The 21011-nt window shown below is 44.7% G+C and overlaps 1 protein-coding gene and 1 pseudogene across 1 annotated transcript in view; one reads left to right on the top strand and one right to left on the bottom strand.

The window, feature by feature from the left end:
- OPA3 (outer mitochondrial membrane lipid metabolism regulator OPA3) overlaps positions 1–21011 on the top strand; it is a 40917-nt gene that overhangs the window by 10545 nt on the left and 9361 nt on the right. The gene's annotated exons all lie outside the window — the stretch shown is intronic.
- Positions 5427–7207, bottom strand: LOC114907913 (annotated as a pseudogene).

Here is a 21011-nt window from a genome sequence, read left to right as displayed (position 1 = left end):
ATTTTTATCTCTTTTCTCTTTAAAACTGAATCAAATTTTAATTTTATTTTGGGGTTTTAGGGGTTTTTTCCTCTGAAGTGTTTTGGGGGGACTTACTCAATTTACAAAAGTAATATATGCTTCTTGTGAACGAAAGAACAAGACACAAATCAGTTTGTGCTCATCTGTGATTGATCGAAAACCCAGCCAATAAATCTTACCCAAATCTTAAGTCTAAGGGATGTTTATTGTTGGTGGAGGAAGGTGGCTTTGTGGTTGTTTGGTGGCTTGGTGATGTTATTAGGGACCTGAGGACTCTTTCTGTCTCTACCATCTTGGTGCTCAGGCAGTAACTCCCCTCAAGGCCTCAAAGAGGCTACTGGAGCTCCAGGCATCGTACCTTTATACTGCAGTGTCCAAAGGGAGAAAGTGTGTGTGTGTGTGTGTGCGCGCGCGCCGCGCACGCATTTATATGTGGGACAGGGGTTCTAGGGAAATGAGAGAAAGCTCTTCAAGGAGAAAAATATTCTCCCAGAAGCCCCCAGGGGACTCCCCTCACTGCTAATTGGCCAGAATTTAGTTACATACCATCCCTTGCTATATGGGAGGGCAGGGTGGTGAATGAATATAGCTTCTAGACTAATGGCAGGAGAGGATGGAGTTAATAAGACAGTACAGAATGATATAAAGTAGTATGAATAGTAATGAGCACTAAGGTTGTTGTAGTCTTTCTGTATATTAATTTATTCTCCCCACACCCTGTGAGGTAGATTGCCATCCCTAACATACTTAAACAGATGAAGAAACTGAGCAGAGCTGTTAGGTAACCTGCCTGAGGGCACACAGGTGCTGAGTGGTAGAGCTAGGACCAGATCGTCTGGTTTTACTTTGCACTCCCCGTGCTCAACCCCATCCCCAGTCTCTGCAGGCAGCCATGCTGAATCTCCCACTAGATAGTTAATTCATGTACAAGCCTTGAATGCACCAACATCCCTGCCAACCAGGGTTTATGATCCCCATTTTGAAAAAGAGGAAGTGGGGGTGCGGAGAGGTTGAGAAGCTTCCCCAAGCTCACACAGCATGTAAGTAGCAGGGCCAGAACTTGAATCCAGGAACACCCGACTCTAGAGCGCACTAAGCTCTTAGCCTCGTTAGCTGCTTCCCTTGTGCCTCTTTTTTTTTTTTTTATACTGGATGTTTATTTATTTATTTATTGGAGTATAGTCGCTTTACAATGTTGTGTTTGTTTCTACTCTACAGCAAAGTGAATCAGCTATACGTATACATATATCCCCTCTTTTTTGGATTTCCTTCCCATTTAGGTCACCGCAGAGCATTGAGTAGAGTTCCCTGTGCTATACAGTAGGTTCTCATGAGTTGTCTATTTTATACATAATATCAATAGTGTATATGTGTCAATTCCCATCTCCCAATTCATCCCACCCCCCGTTCCCCCTTGGTATCCATACGTTTGTTCTCTACATCTGTGTCTCTATTTCCACTTTGCAGATAAGATCATCTATACCCTTGTGCCTCTTAAATCCCCACAGATGCCTTCTGTACTAAGTTAAGTTGTACAGAGTCTCCAGATATGGGCAGGGAGTAGAAGTGGGATTATTTTCTGGGACAAGGACTTGCTTCAGTCCATTAAGCGGCTGTATAATTGACTCATTCAACAAATCTTAATTTAGTGCCTGCTGTCTGCTAGGAACTATCCTAGGAGGTATGACTAACAACACAAAAGACGCTCCTCTCATGGAGCTCACATTTGAAAGTATTAGTTACCTGTGTAGTGACTCCAGGGCACAGAGAGGTCCTTCTTCCCAGGGTGAATCTCAGTGGTCCAGCTTGGGTCACATCCCCATCCCCGAGCCAGTCACTATGGGCCGGGAATGCAGTGCTCTGATTGGTCAGTCTGAAGGATTGGGTTAACCCCTGCGAAATCCTTTGGACCCAGAGTGCGGGAGATGGGATTCCCGCACTGAGAGACGGAACCAATCATGTTTCCTCTGGTGACTGGTGGGCTGCACATCACTGCTGTCTCTGGGCAGTCATGGAGGATGGGACCAGGTTCACCAGAGGAGGCTCCCGCCCTGCTTGTAGCAGCGCAAGTCTGTTAACACCTGGAGCACTGTTGGGGCCAGCTTTCAACTGGCTGGAACCCATCCAGGAAAGGGCAGCCAGCACAGGGACTGGCTCGAAGCTGTGTTTACTCTGAATAGTAATTTCGTAACTGATGACAATAGTTTTTATTTATTATGCTTTCTGTGATCTCAACAAAATATATGAACCACCTTATTAGGGAGATTATATGATCGTCCTGGTTGTATGAGTGGGGAAATAGCCCAGAGACCAGGAAGTTCCCTGAGGCAACACTGAACAAGAAATCAAGCCTACTGGCTCCCAAGCTCCTCCTCTTACATTGAGTTGTTAATATTTGATTTTTTGCGTATTATTTATTGAAGTACCGTATCTATACAGTATAATACTAAAGTTTAATAAAGATCTGTAGTTTAATGAGTATTAACAAATGCATATGCCCGTATAACCAACACTCAAGATATAAAACATTTCCATCACCCTGGGAGAAGTTCCTTCCTTTCCCGTTCTGTCATCCTGTATGACTTCTCTCACTATAGTTTTACCTGTTGTTAAACTTCGTACAAATGGAATCATGCAGTATGAACCTTATGTCTAGCTTTTGTTCACAAGATGCTTTTGAGATATTTCCTTGTTGCTGCATGTATCAGTGGTTCATTTCTTTTATTGCATATTCTTTTCTTTTATTCCAATACATATATGAATATCCTACACTTTGTTTATCCATTCTCTTAATCATTTGGGTTTCCAGTTTTTTTGGTTATTACGAGTAAAACTGCTGTGAACACTCTTGTACAAGTCTTTATGTAGACATATGCTTTTATTTCTCTTGGTTCAGTACATCGGAGTAAAATTTCTGAGTTATATGGTAAAGGTGTGTTTAATCTTATAAGAAACTACCAACGAATTTTACAAAGTGGTTCCAGTTACTCTGCATCCTTGCCAATATTTAATGTTTTCACGGTTAATTTTAGCTATTACAGTTGGTGTAAAATGGCAACTCATTTGCTTTTTTCCTGGGGAATGGTAATGCTGAGTACTTTTTCGTGTGATAATAAATAAACATTTGTTACCTCACACAGTTCCTGAGAATTAGGCATTTAGGAGTGGCCGAGTGGCTTTGGCTCAGAGTCTGTCAGAATGAAGGCTCACCTGGCGCTGGAGGATCTGCTTCCAAGGTGACTCACTCACCTAGTTGTTGGTAGAAGATCTCAGTTCTTCACTGGCTGTTGACTCAGTTGCTTTCCACATGGACCTCTCCTTAGGGCTACCCGTGACCTAGCAGCTGGCTTCCCTCAAAGAGAGTAATCCAAAAGTGAAAGTGACCGAGACTGAAGAAGCAGTGTCTTTATAATGTAATTTTGGAATTGACATACTACCACTTCTGATCACATTGTGTTGATCATACAGACCAACCCTGGTACACTGTGGGAAGGGACTATACAGAGGTGTAAGTACCAGGAGACAGGGATTGTTGGGGGCTATCTTGGAGGTTGGCTACCATAATTCTACTACTATCATGAGTTAAAATGATCGATTTTTTTCTTAAAGAATATTAAACCAATCTTATATTCTTGTATAAACCCCACTTGGTCATGGTGTAGTATCCTTTTAAGATATGCTGACTTTGATTTGCTAATATTTTCCAAAACATTTTTGTATCTGTAGCCATGAGTGATATAGTCTGTAATTTTTTTTCTCGTAATGTTTTTCTCAGGTTTTAATATCACGGTTTGGCTGACCTCACAAAACAATTGGGAGAATGTTCCCTCATTTTCTATTTTCTATAAGATTTTGTGTAAAATTGGAATTATTTCTTCCTTAAATATTTGATGTAAATGTCCAGCTTGGCTTGTAGTTTTTTTTAAGGGAAGATTTTTAATAACTGATACAATTTCTGTAGTAGTTATAGGACTCTTCAGATTTTCTGTTCCTTCTTGTGTCAATTTCCATAAATTATGTTTTTCAAGATATATGTCACTTCATATAAGTTGTTGAATTTATTGGGATAAAGTTGTGCATCATGTTCCTTTGGTATCCTTGTAATATTTGTAGCATCTCTAGTGATGTCTCCTCTGTCATTCCTGATAGTGATAATTTATGTTTGCTTTTTTCTTTATTCTTGAATACTAATCCTGCTAGTGGTTTATCAAAGTATGTTTCAAAGAATCACCTTTTAGCTGTGTTATTTTCCTTTTATTTTTCTGTTTCCTATTTCGTTGATTTCCACTCTTATCCTTATTATTTTTTTCTATTTACTTTGTGTTTAACTTGCTCTTTTTTTAGTTAGATAGAATCTTAGATTATTGCTTTTTCAATCTTTCTTCTTTTCTTAATATAAGCACTTAAATATAAATTTCCCTCTAAGCACTACTTTAGTTATGTTCCATAAAATTTGACACATTGTGTCTTTTTAAAAAAATTATTTATTTATTTATTTTTAGCTGTGTTGGGCCTTCGTTGCTGTGTGCGGGCTTTCTCTAGTTGTTGTGAGCGGGTCTACTCTTTGTTGTAGTGCGCGGGCTTCTCATGGCAGTGGCTTCTCGTTGCGGAGCATGGGCTCTAGGCACACGGGCTTCAGTAGTTGTGGCACGCGGGCTCAGTAGTTGTGGCGCATGGGCTTAGTCGCTCCGCGGCATGTGGGATCTTCCCGGACCAGGGCTCGAACCCATGTCTCCTGCATTGGCAGGCAGATTCTTACCACTGCGCCACCAGGGAAGTCCCACATTATGTCTTTATTGTCATTCAGTTCTGTATATTTTTTAGTTTCTCTTGTGATGTCTTCTTTGACCCCTGGGTTATTTAGAAGTGAGTTGTTTAGTTTCCAAATATTGGGGCCTTTTTAGATTTCTCACTGTTATGATTTCCAATTTAGTTCCATCGTGGTCAGTAATAATGTGTGTGGTAGAAAAATTCAGGTGGTACAAAAGGAAATATGATGAAAAGTACATACCTTCTTATCCCTATCAGCCTGCCTGTCTTCCTTCTTTTCTTTGTTCATTAAGAAAGATTTATCAAATGCCTACTACTTGCCAAGCACTGGGGATACAGCTGTTTAAAAAGAGACCCATGTCTCTGCTGCCCTTTAGAGTTGAGTTCTCCTGATAAGAGACAGATAGTAAATAAGAAAGTAAATGGACTTCCCTGGTGGTGCAGTGGTTAAGAATCCGCCTGCCAATGCAGGGGACACGGGTTCGAGCCCTGGTCCAGGAAGATCCCACATGCCTCGGAGCAGCTAAGCCCATGCGCCACAACTGCTGAGCCTGTGCTCTAGAACCCACGTGCCACAACTCCTGAGCCCACGTGCCACATCTACTGAAGCTCGCACGCCTAGAGCCCATGCTCCGCAACAAGAGAAGCCACTGCAATGAGAAGCCCGCGCACTGCAACGAAGAGTAGCCCCTGCTCACTGCAACTAGAGAAAGTCCACGCACAGCAACGAAGACCCAACACAGCCCAAAATAAATAAATAAATTTATTTAAAAAAAGAAAAAAGAAAGTAAATATATTACATGTTAGGTGGTACTAAGGGAAAAATGAAGCAGGAAAGAAGAAGGATTAGGTGTAATGGGAGAAGGTATTTGCTCTATTAGAGTGGATTTAGGAAGCCTTCTCTGAGGAGGTGATTACAGAGACTTGAGTAAAATGAGGAAGTATGGATGTTTGGAGAGTAGTGTTTCAGGCATAAGGTACAGTAAGTGCAAAGGCCCTGAGGCTAGAGCATGCCTGCTGGGTTCCAGGAACAGCGAGGAGGCCTGTGTGGCTGGGGCAGAGGGTGATGGGAAGAGTAGGTCAGAGGTTAGAAAGGAAACCACCACAGGCCGCTCCCCAGATGCCCTCCAGAGGTGTTCTGTGTATAACCAGGTGTGCTGTATGCATATGTTAACTCACATAAAAGGTTGTGCACTGCTCACCTCGTTTTGTGCTCTGTTTTTTTCCTCTTTAACTACAGAACCTTGAAAATTCATCCCACATTCTTTTCCATAGCACTTGGTACTTAGTGTGATCGTACCAGGCCCCTGTTGGTGGACGTTTAGGTTATTTCTGGGTTATGCTCTCCCAAAGAATGCTGCCTTCAGTATTCCAGTCTATGTGGCACTTGGCAGGCAGCCTTCATGCTGTTGTACGTGAATCCACCCCAACTCCCCGCACTCCTGCAAGGAGAGTTTTAAGGGAATCCTTTCCAGAGCTCTAGCTTCACTTGACTTGCCTGAGGAATCTGCTGGCTTTCCTCCCTCCCTCCCTCCGTCCTCCTTTCTTTCCTTCCTTCCTTCCCTCCCTTTCCGATGGTTCTGCTCCCAAGAAAAGAAATTATGGGAGAAGTATGAAAAGAAAGGCAAATCGCCTCTCCCTTCTTGGTGATGCATTGCCCCAGGTATAAAAACAACCAGCAGGGCTTCCCTGGTGGCGCAGTGGTTGAGAGTCCGCCTGCCGATGCAGGGGACACGTGTTCGTGTCTTGGTCCGGGAAGATCCCACATGCTGCGGAGTGGCTGGGCCCGTGAGCCATGGCCGCTGAGCCTGCGCGTCCGGAGCCTGTGCTCCACAACAGGAGAGGCCACAGCAGTGAGAGGCCCGCATACCGAAAAAAAAAAAAAAAAAAAAAACAACTTTACAAGGGCAGTAACCGTTCTACCAAAAAGAGCTGACTCAAAACTTGGCAGGGAAAGGAGAAGGGAGATGCATGCAAGGCTGAGAATTCCAAACAAGTTGAAATGATGAGGGGAGAGATCTCCCAAAAGACCCTGGAGTACACGGGAGGTCTGCACCACCACAGCAGTGTTTTCCCTTGGAGAGGATGGGGGAGGAGTCCTCACTTGGCTGCAAACTCTGGAGACTCAGTGCTGGGGCTCGGGATCAGGGCTCCCCAGAGAGCATCACAGGAAGGCGTCGCACCACTCCCCCAGGCACCTGAAGCAGTCCCGGCCGCGTGTGTCCTTCAGCCATTCCCGGAAGAGGTCTTCATCTTTCTTTAGCACCAGAAACTAGCCAAGAACCACATGGGCCTTGTCAAAGCCCCTTTCCTCCAGCTTCTTGCCCAGGACTTTGCCAGCGCCGGCTAGGCTTCCCACTGGCTTTTTCCCCATGGGCTCTGCCACGAAATCTCAGTGCTTTTGGGAAGTTGTCATCTTTTAAATATTCTTTTTTTTTTAAATTTTATTTTATTTGGCCATACCACAAAGCATACAGGCTCTTAGTTCCCTGACCAAGGATCGAACCCGTGTGCCCTGCCTTGGGAGCGTGGAGTCTTAACCACTGGACCACCAGGGAAGTCCTGGGAAGTTGTCATCTTGTTCAGGCTTAATCCACAGCTCCAGTCCCCGTAACGGCTTCTTCTGCCACCCGACTCTCCCACCGATACCTCAACCCACTCCGGATCCATCTTATTTTTTTCCTAGTTGTCCAGTTGTCCCAACAGCACTGATTGAATAAAGCGTCTTTTTATCACCAAGCTGATACGTTTTTATACCTCAGACTTTTCACTTTTGGTCTCATTCTTTCAACATATCTCCTATGAGTATCTTCTCTATACCTGTGCTTGAGTGCTGGGGACACAGGGCTGAAACAAACCCTGTCCCTGCCTTGTTTTATTCATCCCTATCTCATCCATGCATCCAGGACTCCCCAGAATCTTCTCTGTGCTGGGTCCTGTGCTGAGCAGCGGTGGGGACACAGCCCTGCCCTCATGGGTCTCACAATTCAGAGGGGAGACAGGCCCTTCTCCAGACGATCCAGAGAGGTCAGTGGGTCAGTGCTGGGCTGGGAAAGCCTGGAGGGGAGCCTAGCCAGTCTGTGGGTTTGGGGAGGGCTTTTGGGAGAAGGGGATATAGCAGAGCTCAAGGAGAAGTGAGCCAAAGTGGAAAGACAGAGGCACAGGCAACAGCATGTGCAAGGGTCAAGGTGTGAACGAGGGGAATCAGAAGAGGCTGGTGGGGCTGAAATGTAGACGGTGGGGCTGAAAGTGGCAAGAAGAGAGACTGGATGGCCATCCAAGGACAGACCACACAGGGCCATGTTAATACATTTGGACTTGATTCTGAAGGCAGCAGGGACAATATGTCATGATGACAAAAGAAATCAAGAACAGGGCTTCCCTGGTGGCGCAGTGGTTGAGAGTCCTCCTGCCGATGCAGGGGACACGGGTTCGTGCCCTGGTCCGGGAAGATCCCACATGCCGCGGAGCGGCTGGGCCCGTGAGCCACGGCCGCTGAGCCTGCGCGTCTGGAGCCTGTGCTCCGCAACGGGAGAGGCCACAGCGGTGAGAGGCCCGCGTACCGCAAAAAATAAATAATAAAAATTAAGGTTTGATTAAATATATTATCTTTAAAAAAAAAAATCAAGGACAGCGAGGAATTAATTTGCTGTATTATTTTTCAAAGAAAGTTGATTTCTGCTTATAAAAGTAACACCTGTTCAGTGCAGGAGACCTATCTAGCCTCTTTTCTGTGATGTTGGCGTCCTGTTGTATATACACATTCATGGGTACACACTTCTTCTAGGAATTTCTCCCTCAGTGCTCCTTGAAACTCCTGTCTCTCAATATTTGTCAAGAAGGGGTGATGACCTCACTCTGAACTCCTCCCTCAACTCTTTACAAGTGACAGAATTCTAAGCTAATGGTCAGATGCATAAAAGCTCCGGAAGTATATAGCTTCAGCCTCAGCTAGATTCAGGAACTCAGACAATTCCTGGAAGGCACAGTCCGATCCCTGGGCCCTGTGTTTCTCTGTGCTGTCTTTCTTTCTCAGGTAGTCTCTCCCTTTGGGGATCAGATGGCCTCAGTAGCTCCAGGTTCACAGCCCACTCACTAAGCAACACCAGAAGAAGGAGAGGGCCTCGTTCCTGAAATTCCAGGAAAAATCCCAGGGCTAAATGCCAGCATCTAAACATGAGGGTAGGATCGGTTTTACCTGAACAACATGAGGGAACATTGAGGGGAGGGCCCTCCTCAAAGGAGAGTCAGGGGAGGTTTCCAGAAAAAGAGAAGTGGCTGCTGGGCAGATACCCACTTCACCAGGGCTTTAGAGGGAGAGAGAGGAGGGGTCTCTGTGTTCCTGAAGAGAGGAGAGGGGGCCTGGGAGCCACGGGGATGTCCTTGGCCTAGATCTTTCCCATCTCCCTGGATTACCGAGGTCACAGCTGAGCAGAGCCCCTTTCTGTACCTCAGTGGAAGGTGTGACCTCACTGTCATCAACTCCACCTAGGGCCGCTGGGGTTGACTCTTGACCTCTGTGCATTGGCCACCAGCCCCAGGCAAGAGGGTCAGGCGTGTTTCCCGCATGGCGCCCGCCCCCTGGGCTGTTCTTGGAGTCCCCCTGGTTCACCCTCTGCAGCTCCCTGTCAGGTTGGGGAGGAGTTCTGGATATCCTCAGCTTATACCCGCTCTCAGAGGGACTGGTGCATGCCATCCTAGTTTGTCCTAGTTCAGCTGCCTGCACCCTGTCCCCCCCCAGACACACCCGCCCATGGGTGCCTAGGTCTCCTTCCTGCTGGCTCTGTCAGTTGCCTCTCAGCCATCTGCTTCCGGCCTCTGGGCCTGCCCTGGCTTGCTCCCCTCCAGGCCACCCCTCCCTCTTCCCTCTGTTCTTGTGGCTTCTGGCTTCTTCCTACCTGAATGCCATCTTAGTGGGGCTTGAGGGAAGAGCAGAGTATTTCATCTAAACAGGTTTGACCACAGATCCTGGGTCCAGGATTATTTGTTGAATTTTTTGGAAAAAAATTTTTAATTATCTGTCTCATTTTTGGTTTTGTTTTTAAGTTCACATGGTTTCAGGTTCACAAGAGTATGTAGGAGAAATTCTCCCTCTACTTCTGTTCCCCAGGCACCCTGTTCTCCTCCACAGAGGCAACCACTGTTATCTTGAGTATTTTCCAGAAAAAACAAAAAACAGCGACGCATTTCCAAGCAGCTGCGGTATGCAGCGCGCCCCGCCCCCCCGCCCTTTTTTTTTTCCACGAATACAGCAAACAGTATACACTGTGCTGGTCCTCACTGCTTTTCACTGACCATGTTACATGCTATCCTGGAGAGAATTATCTATCAGCACATGAAAAACTTTTAATTTATGAGACCGTAGATAGTCCTGTAGGGTCTTTCCTGGCGTTTTTATTGTTGTCATAAACGATGCTGCAGGACTAACGTGGCAGGCACGCCTTTCACACCTGCGTGACTGAAATCTCTCATCCATCCCCAGAAGCAGAATTGCTGACTCAGGGGTGTGCAGAAGATTTCCACTGGCAGCCACGAATGTTCGCGAGGGTCCGTTTCCTCCCAGTCTTGCCACCTGGAGGCTATTTCTTTTTTTACCTTTTTACTTTGAGCTCAGTGTAGATTTACAGAAAAGTGGTAAAAATGGTACAGAGCTTCTGTAGACCTTTCCCTCAGCTTCCTTCCATGATAGCATCTTATGTAAACACAGTACAGGGAGCAATCCCAGGGAATGAACATGAGTGCAGTGCTGGTAACATAACCACGCACGTCATTCGCATTTCACCAGTTCTTCCACCAAAGTCCCTATTCTGTCCCAGGATCTCATCCTGTATCCTGAATTAGTTGTCATGTCTCTGTAGTCCCCTTTAACCTATGATAGTTTCTCGGTCTGTCTTTGTCTTTCATGACCTTGACCCTTTTTTTTTTTTAAATAAATTTCTTTATTTGTTTTTGGCTGCGTTGGGACTTCATTGCTGCGCGCGGGCTTTCTTTAGCTGCGGTGAGTGGGGACTACTCTTTGTTGCGGTGCGTGGGCTTCTCTTGCTGCAGAGCGCTGGCTCTAGCCACGCGGGCTTCAGTAGGTGTGGCGCATGGGCTTAATTGCTCCGCAGCATGTGGGATCTTCCCAGACCAGGGCTTGAACCCGTGTCCCGTGCATTGGCCCGCGGACTCCTAACCACTGCGCCAGCAGGGAAGCCTGACCTTGACCCTTTTGAAGAATACTGGTTAGTTAATTTTGTAGGCTGTCCTTTGGTCTGAGTTTGTCTGATGCTTTCTCATGAGTGGAAAGAAGTTCCACATTGTTGGCAAACATACCGCAGAACCAACGTTGTGTGCTTCTCCGTGCACCACATCAGGGGGTTCATGATATCAGCCTGTCTGATTTGTGGTCATATTGACCTTGGTCACGTGGTCGAGGTGGTGTCTGCTAAGCTTGTCCAGTATAAACTTAGTATCTTTCCCTTTGCAGTTCATCTAATTTTGAAACGTATACAAATACCAAATCGTTAGGTTGTACACCTGAAACTAATGTAATGCTGTATGTTAATTATACCTCAATAAAACATAAAATGAAATAAATCTCTTGGGGAAGACATTTTGAGACTATACAGATAGGCTGTTGCTCCTCAAACTTCTGCCCACTGATTTATTTTATTTTATTTTATTAACGTCTTTATTGGAGTATAATTGCTTTACAGTGGTGTGTTAGTTTCTGCTTTATATGCCCACTAATTTTAGCATCATCTGTGGATCTTATCTGCAACAGTTATTATTGTGGTATTTGTCCAGTGTTGATTTTCTCTTTCCCTCTTTCCTTCTCCATTTATTAATTGGAAATCTACTGTAGGAAGAACTGTCCCTTCTTCTTGGGGGCTGTTTTTACCAGTCATTCTGCAGTGAGGGAAAAGGGGGTTCACGGAGGATGTGGAGATTGGATCCAGGCCTGGCGTGTCTCCAATCCTGTGGTCTTGGCATTCGCAGGAGGAAAGAGGACCTGCTGGGCATTGCTAACGGTGACCTCCTCTCCCAGGCCCGGAGGAGCACACCCCACTGTATTTTCTGTCAGCTCCCCTGTACCACACCAGGTGACAGCTTTTCAATTTTGAGATTCAGCAGCCCCAGCCCAGGGCTAATTATAACAATGACAATGGATGCCCTGTGTGGAAACCTTCTTGATGGATGTCACACACCCTATGGGTAAGGATTATTATTAAACCTTTTTATAAAGGAGGAAACTGAGGCTTGTACAGGGAGTGTCGCTGGGCCTCCAGCCTTGGAACCCCTGAATCCCAGCACTAACTCTTTTTAAAAATAAATTTATTTATTTATTTATTTTTGGCTGCATTGGGTCTTTGTTGCTTTGCGCGGGCTTTCTCTAGTTGTGGTGAGCAGGGGCTACTCTTTGTTGCGGCTTCTCATTGCGGTGGCTCCTCTTATTGCAGAGCATGGGCTCTAGGCGCACAGGCTCCAGTAGTTGTGGCTCATGAGCTCTAGAGCGCAGGCTCAGTGGTTGTGGCGCATGGGCCTAGCTGCTCCGCGGCATGTGGGATCTTCCTGGACCAGGGCTCAAACCCCTGCCTCCTGCATTGGCAGGTGGATTCTTAACTACTGTGCCACCAGGGAAGCCCCTCCTCCTTCATTTCTGATTTTATTTGATTCCTCTCTCTTTTTTTGTTGTTGGTGAGTCTAGCTAAAGGTTTATCAATTTTGTTTATATTTTCAAAGAACCAGCTCTTGGTTTCATTGACCTTTTATATTGTCTTTTTAGTTTCTATTTGATTTATTTCTACTCTGATCTTTGTTATTTCCTTCCTTCTACTAACTTTGGGCTTCATTTGTCCTTTTTCTGGAAGTTAGATTGTTTATTTGAGATTTTTTTTGTTTCTTGAGGTAGGTGTTTATCATGATGAACTTCCCTCTTAGAACTGCTTTTGCCGCATCCCATGAGGTTTGGTATGTTGTTATTTCATTTTCATTCATCTCATACTATTTTTTAAAATTTCTCTTCTGATCTCTTCATTGACCCATTGGTTGGGCAATACATGGTGTTTAATGTCCACGTATTTGTGAATTTTCTAGTTTTCTTATAATTGATTTCTAGCTTCATATCAGTGGGGTCGGAAAAGATGCTTGACATGATTTCAGTCTTCTTAAATTTGTTAAGGCTTGTTTTGTGGCCTAACTTATAATCTATACCAGAGAACATTCCATGTGCACTTGAGAAGAATGTCTATTCTGTGGCTTTTGGGTGGAATATTTGGCTTGGACAAGTCTTCTAAATGTATTTGTGTTTTAAAAATTACATTAATTACTAACATTGTCAAAGGAGTATGAGTACTTAGTTTAAAGTCAAATATATCTATGATTTATGATAAGAAGAAGAAAACCGAACCTTTTCCACTTCAATTCCTATTCCCCACAGGTAAACAGTTTAAATGTTTTAGCTGTTTTTTGGTATTTACCACCATATTTCTAAAGATTGTTTCCCCATTTTTAAATTTTATTTTATTTTTTTGGCCACGCTGCACGGCATGCAGGATCTTAGTTCCCTGACCAGGGCTCAAACCCACGCCCCCTGCAGTGGAAGCGTGGAGTCTTAACCACTGGACCACCAGGGAAGTCCCTGTTTCCCCATTTTTTATTACCTGTTGACTTCTTATTATGGAAGGTAAGGTTTTAGTGCTTTTATTCTCCCCCTCCCATGTTTTAAAAAGCACTCCCCTCCCCACAGCTAACGCATTTAGCAGTTCAGTATTTAGCACCTCTGTCACGGCCCTTTCATCATCCCGGGCTGCCTAAGTAGTAGGTATGTAATAGGTAGTGTAGTTAGGGTGACTCACTGCTCACATTTGAATGATGGCCCATATTAGGAACCCGTTCCCTTTATTTTACAAGGAAGCAGCCATTGTGTGCATGAAGGCGTGTTTCCAGTATTGGGGGAGAGGCCCTTGGTCCTGTCTCATGTCCTTAAACTCCCGAGGCGCCTGGCCTCTCTCCCCCCACAACCCCCGCCGGCCCTTGTCCTTGTTTAGGAGCACAGTTTCCTGAGGAAACAGATACATTCCAGCCAAATGCATTCCCACGTGCAGGAAGACACTTTCAAATATACACAGACCTCAGAAATATGGCCAGTTCTGTTCCGAGGCCACCACATAAAGCAAACCCCACAGTAAAGTGAACATCACAATGAGGCAGATGACGAATGTTTGAGTGTGGTGATGCGTAGAGCCAGGTGAGAGGGAGCCACGCCAGGGGTCCACGGCTCCCTCCCGGGGACTTCCACAGATCAGCCCTGTCACTGAGTACCTGTTCTGTGCCCCATCCAGGGCTGGGGACACTGCAGCGACCAGCTCAGCCCAGATCCTGCCTTCATGGGGCTCATAGTCCAGGTGGGGGGATAGACTTGTCACCACACAGCGATGGCCCAGAGTGGTCAGAGCTAGGGTGGGGGGCTTCCCTGGTGGCGCAGTGGTTGAGGGTCCGCCTGCCGATGCAGGGGACGCGGGTTCGTGCTCCAGTCCGGGAGGATCCCACATGCTGCGGAGCGGCTGGGCCCGTGAGCCATGGCCGCTGAGCCTGCGCGTCCGGAGCCTGTGCTCCGCAACGGGAGAGGCCGCAACAGTGAGAGGCCCGTACCGCAAAAAAAAAAAAAGCTAGGGCGGGGTTGCCCAGGAGCCGGGGCCTCAGGGAGGAGAGGATATCTGAGTTGGGATACTCTGTGGTATGGAGGATGGATCAAAGGGAATGAGGCTGGAGATACAGACACCCGTGAGGAGGCTGAAAACTATTCTATGTACCCCTAGGGCATAGAGCTCAGACCACTTGGTAGGACATATTTCCAGGAATCGAACTGTGCACAGGAGTCAGGAAGAGGATGCTAACATTTATTAAATTGAGCAATTTCTCTTTTAGTCTTTCATTGCCATTCTCCCAATCCTGCCAGTTGGGTATCCCCAGTTGACTGATGGGGAAACTGAGGTACAGCTTGCATATCCAGGAAGTGACAGAGCCAAGATTTGAGTCCAGGTCTGTATGACTCCACAGGCCGTGCTGCCGTTTGTTAAGCCTGGCCCTGAGTGAAAAGTTTTTGCATGAACTCATTTAGTCTTTTCAGCAGTACTATCCTGTAGGAGGGAGGGTCCTTATTTTGAAGATGAATGAAGGCTTAGAGAAGAATACTCCCTTGCCCGCCGCCAAATGGCCCAACTTGGACTCAGTGTCTCCTCCTCAAGTGCACAGGCAGAAGTGAAGGTAGCAGACCCACGCACCTACGGTCAATTAATTGAAGACAAAGGAGGCAAGAATATACAATGGAGAGCAAAACAGTCTCTTCAACAAGTGGTGCTGGGAAAACTGGACAGCCACATGTAGAACAGTCAGATTAGAACATTTCCTCACACCATATACAAAAATAAATTCAAAATGGTTTCAAGACCTAAGTGTAACACCTGAAACCATAAAACCCCTAGAAGATACACTCTTTGACATAAATCATAACAACATTTTCTTGGACCAGTCTCCCAAGGCAAAAGAAATAAAAGCAAAAGTAGGACTTCCCTGGTGGTGCAGTGGTTAAGAATCCACCTGCCAATGCAGGGAACACGGGTTCAATCCCTGGCCCAGGAAGATCCCACAAGCTGTGGAGCAACTAAGCCCATGTGCCACAACTACTGAGCCTGTGCTCTAGAGCCCATGAACCACAACTGCTGAGCCTGCATGCCACAACTACTGAAGCCTGCACTCCTAGAGCCCGTGCTCTGCAACAAGAGAGGCCACCGCAATGAGAAGCCCACGCACCGCAACGAAGAGTAGCCCCCGCTCGCCACAACTAGAGAAAGCCCGCGCACGGCAATGAAGAACCAACGCAGCCAAAGATAAATAAATGAATAAAACAAAGAAATTTTTAAAAAATAAAATAAAGGCAAAAGTAAATAAATGGGGTCTAATTAAACTTAAAAGCTTTTGCTCAGCAAAAGAAAACACTGACAAAACCAAAAGACAACCTATGGAATGGGAGAAGGTATTTGCAAACAATGCAACCGACAAGGGGTTAATATCCAAAATATATAAATGGCTCATACAACTCAATATTTTTTTTAAAAAAGCCCAATCCAATCAAAAAATGGGCAGAAGGCTTGAATATACATTTTTCCAAAGAAGGCATACAAATGGTTAACAGGCACATGAAAAGATGCTCAGCATCAGTAATTATTAGAGAAATGCAAATCAGAACCACAATGAAGTATCACCTGTCAGAATGGCTATCATTTTTTTATATATAAATTTATTTTATTTATTTATGTTTGGCTGCATTGGTCTTTCGTTTCGGGCTTTCTCTAGTTGCTGCAAGCAAGGGCTGCTCATCATTGCAGTGCACGTGCTCCTCATTGCCATGGCTTCTCTTGTTGCAAAGCACAAGCTCTAGGCGCGCGGGCTTCCGTAGTTGTAAGCACACGGGCTCAGTAGTTGTGGCTCGTGGGCTCTAGAGCGCAGGCTCAGTAGTTGTGGTGCACAGGCTTAGTTGCTCCACAGCATGTGAGATCTTCACAGTCCAGGGATCGAACCCATGTCCCCTGCATTGGCAGGCGGGTTCTTAACCACTGCACCAACAGGGAAGTCCCCAGAATGGCTATCATTAAAAAATTTATAAATAACAAGTATTGGAGATGATGTGGAGAAAAGGGAACACTTTTACACTGTTGTGGGAATAAAACAGTATGAAAGTTCCTTAAAAAATTAAAAATAGAGCTATAAATGATCCAGCAATTCTACTCCTAGGCACATATCTGGAAAAAACGAAAACACTAATTTGGAAAGATACATGCACTCCAGTGTTCATAGCAGCACTATTTACAATAGCCAAGACAAGTGGAAGCAACCCAAGTGCCCATCAACAGACGGTTGTGATTCTTCTGGGAAGAAGAGGGACCTCAGTCCTTGTCTTCTTTGAAGAAGGAATTCAGCAAAGAGACCAAGATTGTGAAACAGATAAAGCATTTAATACAAGCAAAGTACGTGTGGAAGAACACACGGGTGAACTTGGAGTGAGTTGCGTGCCAACAGGAAGGATTTAAGTTGCTTAATTATCGGGGTAGTCTTCCGGGTCGCCTCTGGCCAATCATCTCGCCTGTGTCCATATTTGGTCTGACTCAGCATCCTTCCCGGTGTGCATGCGCATCTCTCAGTGAAGGTGGATTCCAGTGTGAAGGTTTCTGGGAGGCTGGCAGGACAAATCCTGAGCTGGTGCCTCCTCCCTCCCATTTTCCCTCCCCTAGACTGAGGACCTTCTCTGTGCATGTGTCAGGCCAGGAAATCCCCTTCACCACAAGCATGAGAAGAATGTAGTGGCTTTGGCGTTTACCCAGGCAAGGCCCAATACTCATGATGGTATCTTATCTCAAAGTATCACCAGGAGATGCTTGGAGCTGTTCAGCCTGGGGCCTCATCTATCTCCTACCTCAGCTGGATTAAAAAGATGTGAGATATATATGTATGTGTGTGTATATATGTATAATGGAATATTACCTGGCCATGAAAAATAATGAAGTAGTGCCGTTTGCAGCTCCATGGATGAACCTAGAGAATATTATGCTTACTGAAATAAGTCAGAAAGATAAATACAATAGATATCACCTATATGCAGAATCTAAAAAATAATACAAACGAGTGTACATGCAAAGCAGAAACAGACACACAGATATAGAAAACAAACTGTGGTTACCAAAGGGGAGAGGGAAGTGGGAAGGGACAAATTAGGGGTATGGAATTAACAGATACAAACTATATATAAAATAGGTAAGCAATAAGGATGTACTGTATAGCACAGGGAATTATACACATTATCATGTAATAAACTATAATGGAGTATAATCTATCACTATGCTGTCCACCTGAAACTAACACAAAATTGTAAATCGACATACTTCAAAAAAAAGTAGAAGTGAAGGTAGCAGTGTGCCACGTGGTATGAGGTTAGAAGTTTCAGCAGGGTGGCTAAGGGCAGATAAACAGGTTAGGTGAGTCCTGCCTTTTCCTTGGCTAAAGCAACCTGTTAAATTCTCTCCCCCTTGGGAGGAGCAGCATTCTCGACTCCTCAGAGATAGAGTAAACATCAAACTTCAGTTAAGATATAAACTTCGAAACAGACGACGTTTTGACAAAATGTGGGTGCTTATCGTGACTAAATACAGTAAATTTGAGGAAACCTGAAGGAAAGATGAGCCGTTCATCCACTCGTTAAACATTCCTCGAGTGCCTTCTCGATGCCAGGTGCTGGGCTGGGCATTTCTGGGAACCTGCCCTTAAGGAGCTACCGTCTAGCCTCCAGGCAATGATGAAAGAGTTCCCTTGAAGCAGGGAGAGGCCAGAGGCCTCAAGGATATTAAAAACAGTGAAACCAGCCTTTTTGGTGAAAGGTCAAACAAGGCTGGGTGAAACATATTTCTATATCCATTTTAGAAGCAAGGAGTTCTGCCTCCATATTCTTTTTTAAAAATTCAACCTAGAATAAACAGCATCATGATGAAGGAAGCCCAGGGAGCTTTGGGAACCTAGAGGACGTGTCTGACGCAGCCTAGGTATCAGAGAGGGCTTCCTAGAGGAAGGGACACTCCAGGCGAGACCTAAAAGATGAATTGGGGCACAGTGGGAAAAGAGGAGTGGGGGAATGGTATCCCAGGCAGAGGTGAATTTAGGTGTGAGATGGAAGGGAGAGCAGAACGGGCCCGGGCCCAGCCCTTGCAGAGCGCATGATCCAGTGGGGTAGACAGATCTGTCACCAGTGACACCCAAGACTGATCAGGGTTGGGATGTCGGAGCCCAGGGAGCTGAGGATACCCAGAGTGGTCATCTGACCTAGTCCTGAAGAAGGAAATCCCTGAGACGCACCTTGAAGAACAACTAGGAGTTAGCAGGCATTTAGTAGAGGAAATCAACAAAGTCAAAAGATGGTTCTTTGAAAAGATTACTACTACTCAAGGGGAAAAACACAAATTTCCATTAAAAGGGATGAAAAAATGACACATTAATTCATTAATTCGTCCTAATTCTAGGATAACAAGAGGATATTATCAATTTCAGCCAAAAAATTTGGCAATGTAGAGGAAATGGACCATTTCCTTGAAAAACACAATTAACAATATTGACACAAGAAAAAATAGAGAATCTGAATAGCCCTATATCTGTTAGAGACATTGAATCTATAATTTAAAACCTTCCCATAAAGAAAACCACAGGCTCAGACGGCTTCACTGGTAAATTCTTCCAAACATTTAAGAAAGAAATAATGTCATTACCCAAATTCTTCTAAATAATAGAGGAAGTGGAACACTTCCTTATTCATTTTATGAGTCCAGTAGAATACTGATACAACAACCTAACAAAGTCATTACAAGAAAGGAAAATTTTAGGCCAAGATCTCTTCTGAACATGGATTCAGATATCCTAAACAAAAATATTGGCAACTAGAATCCAGCATTACATTAGAAAGATAATAAATTATGACCCAGTGGGATTTATTCCAAGACTACAAGGTTGGTCTAGCATTTGAAAAGCAATCAGATATGTGTGGGTCTAGTTTTGGACAGTCTGTTCTTTCCCAGTCTTCTATTTGTCCATCCTCCTACCAATATGATCTTAATTACTTTGTCTTGAAATCTGATAGTGTAAATCTTCAAACTTTGTTCTTCTTTAAACTTTTCTATTCTTAGGACCTCTGCATTTCCTGTAAATTTTAGGATCAACTTGTTCCCAACAACAAAAAAACTCGTTAAGATGTTTATTGCGATTGTCTGGATGATGCAATGCCCTGTGATTCAGCAGTTTCACTCCTGGGAAAGCTTTCTACTCTAGGCTCCCTAAATGTCCCTCAGTGGGGTATGGATGAATGAACTGGTCCATCTATACAGTGGATGAACTGAACCACATGGCAACACAGTGGATCTCACAGACATACTGCTGAACAAAAGAAGTCACACCAGAAAGAGAACGAATGATCTATCACGAAGAAGACAGAATAGGATTTAAAGAGAACATATCATCTATCATAAGAGGTCAGAATAGTGACATTAGGGGTATTGACTGGAAGAGGGCTTGAAAGTGGGAGCCATTTGGAGTGTGGGAATGTTCTAGATCTTGATCTAGGTGATGCCTACATATTAAAAAATTATCCAGCTCTACAATTAACATTTGTGTACTTTGTATACGTTATATTTCACTAAAAAGGAAAAAAAAGAATGGATTTAGGGAGGTCACTGGAAAGAAAGTCATTTACGTAACTCAACTGTATTTCTATATACCAGCCCCAACCAAATTGAAAATGAAATTTAAAATACCATGACAGGGAATTCCCTGGCGGTCCAGTGGTTAGGACTCTGCACTTTGCAGGGGGCACGGGTTCGATCCCTGGTAGGGGAACTAAGATCCTGCAAGCCGGCGGCACAGCCAAAAAAAAAAAAAAAAAATACCATAAAGAATAACGGCAAAAAATATCATTACCTAGTAATAAGTAAAACCAAAGAGGTGTAAGACTTGCAGAGAAAATGAGAGGCTAAGTGGGGAGAGATACCACATTCGTGGATTGAAAGACTCAATGCTGAGAAGATGTCACTGTCCTGAAAATGATGTGTAGACTCAGCGGAATTCCAACCAAAACTTAGGACAGTGGCTTTCAACCTTTTGACCATGTTCCAGTCACATACAAAACAAGACCAAAAGTTTTGTGAAACGGTACTTTCCTTGAGTGCTTAAGATTGGCGTTGATGTTTAATTTTCTTTTTGTTGTTGTTGTATCTGTGAGCTTGGCTTGTTGTTGTTTTTATAAATTTATTTATTTACTTATTTATTTTTGGCTGCGTTGGGTCTTCGTTGGTGCGTGCGGGCTTTCTCTAGTTGTGGCGAGCAGGGGCTACTCTTTGTTGCAGTGCGCGGGCTTCTCATTGCGGTGGCTTCTCTTGTTGCGGAGCACGGGCTCTAGACACGGGAGCTTCAGTAGTTGTGGCTCACGGGCTCAGTAGTTGTGGCACACAGGCTTAGTTGCTCCGCGGCATGTGGGATCTTCCTGGATCAGGGCTCGAGCCCTGCATTGGCAGGCGGATTCTTAACCACTGAGCCACCAGGGAAGTCCCTGTTGTTGTTTTTTAAATTCCACATATAAGTGAGATCATATGGTATTTCTCTTTCTCTGACTTACTTCACTTAGCGTAATGCCCTCAAAGTCCATC

The sequence above is a fragment of the Monodon monoceros genome, unplaced genomic scaffold, assembly GCF_005190385.1.
Source record: "Monodon monoceros isolate NGI ecotype Baffin Bay Population unplaced genomic scaffold, NGI_Narwhal_1 Super_Scaffold_10, whole genome shotgun sequence".
Taxonomy (NCBI): Eukaryota; Metazoa; Chordata; class Mammalia; order Artiodactyla; family Monodontidae; genus Monodon; species Monodon monoceros.
This window is presented reverse-complemented; position numbering and strand designations above follow the sequence as displayed.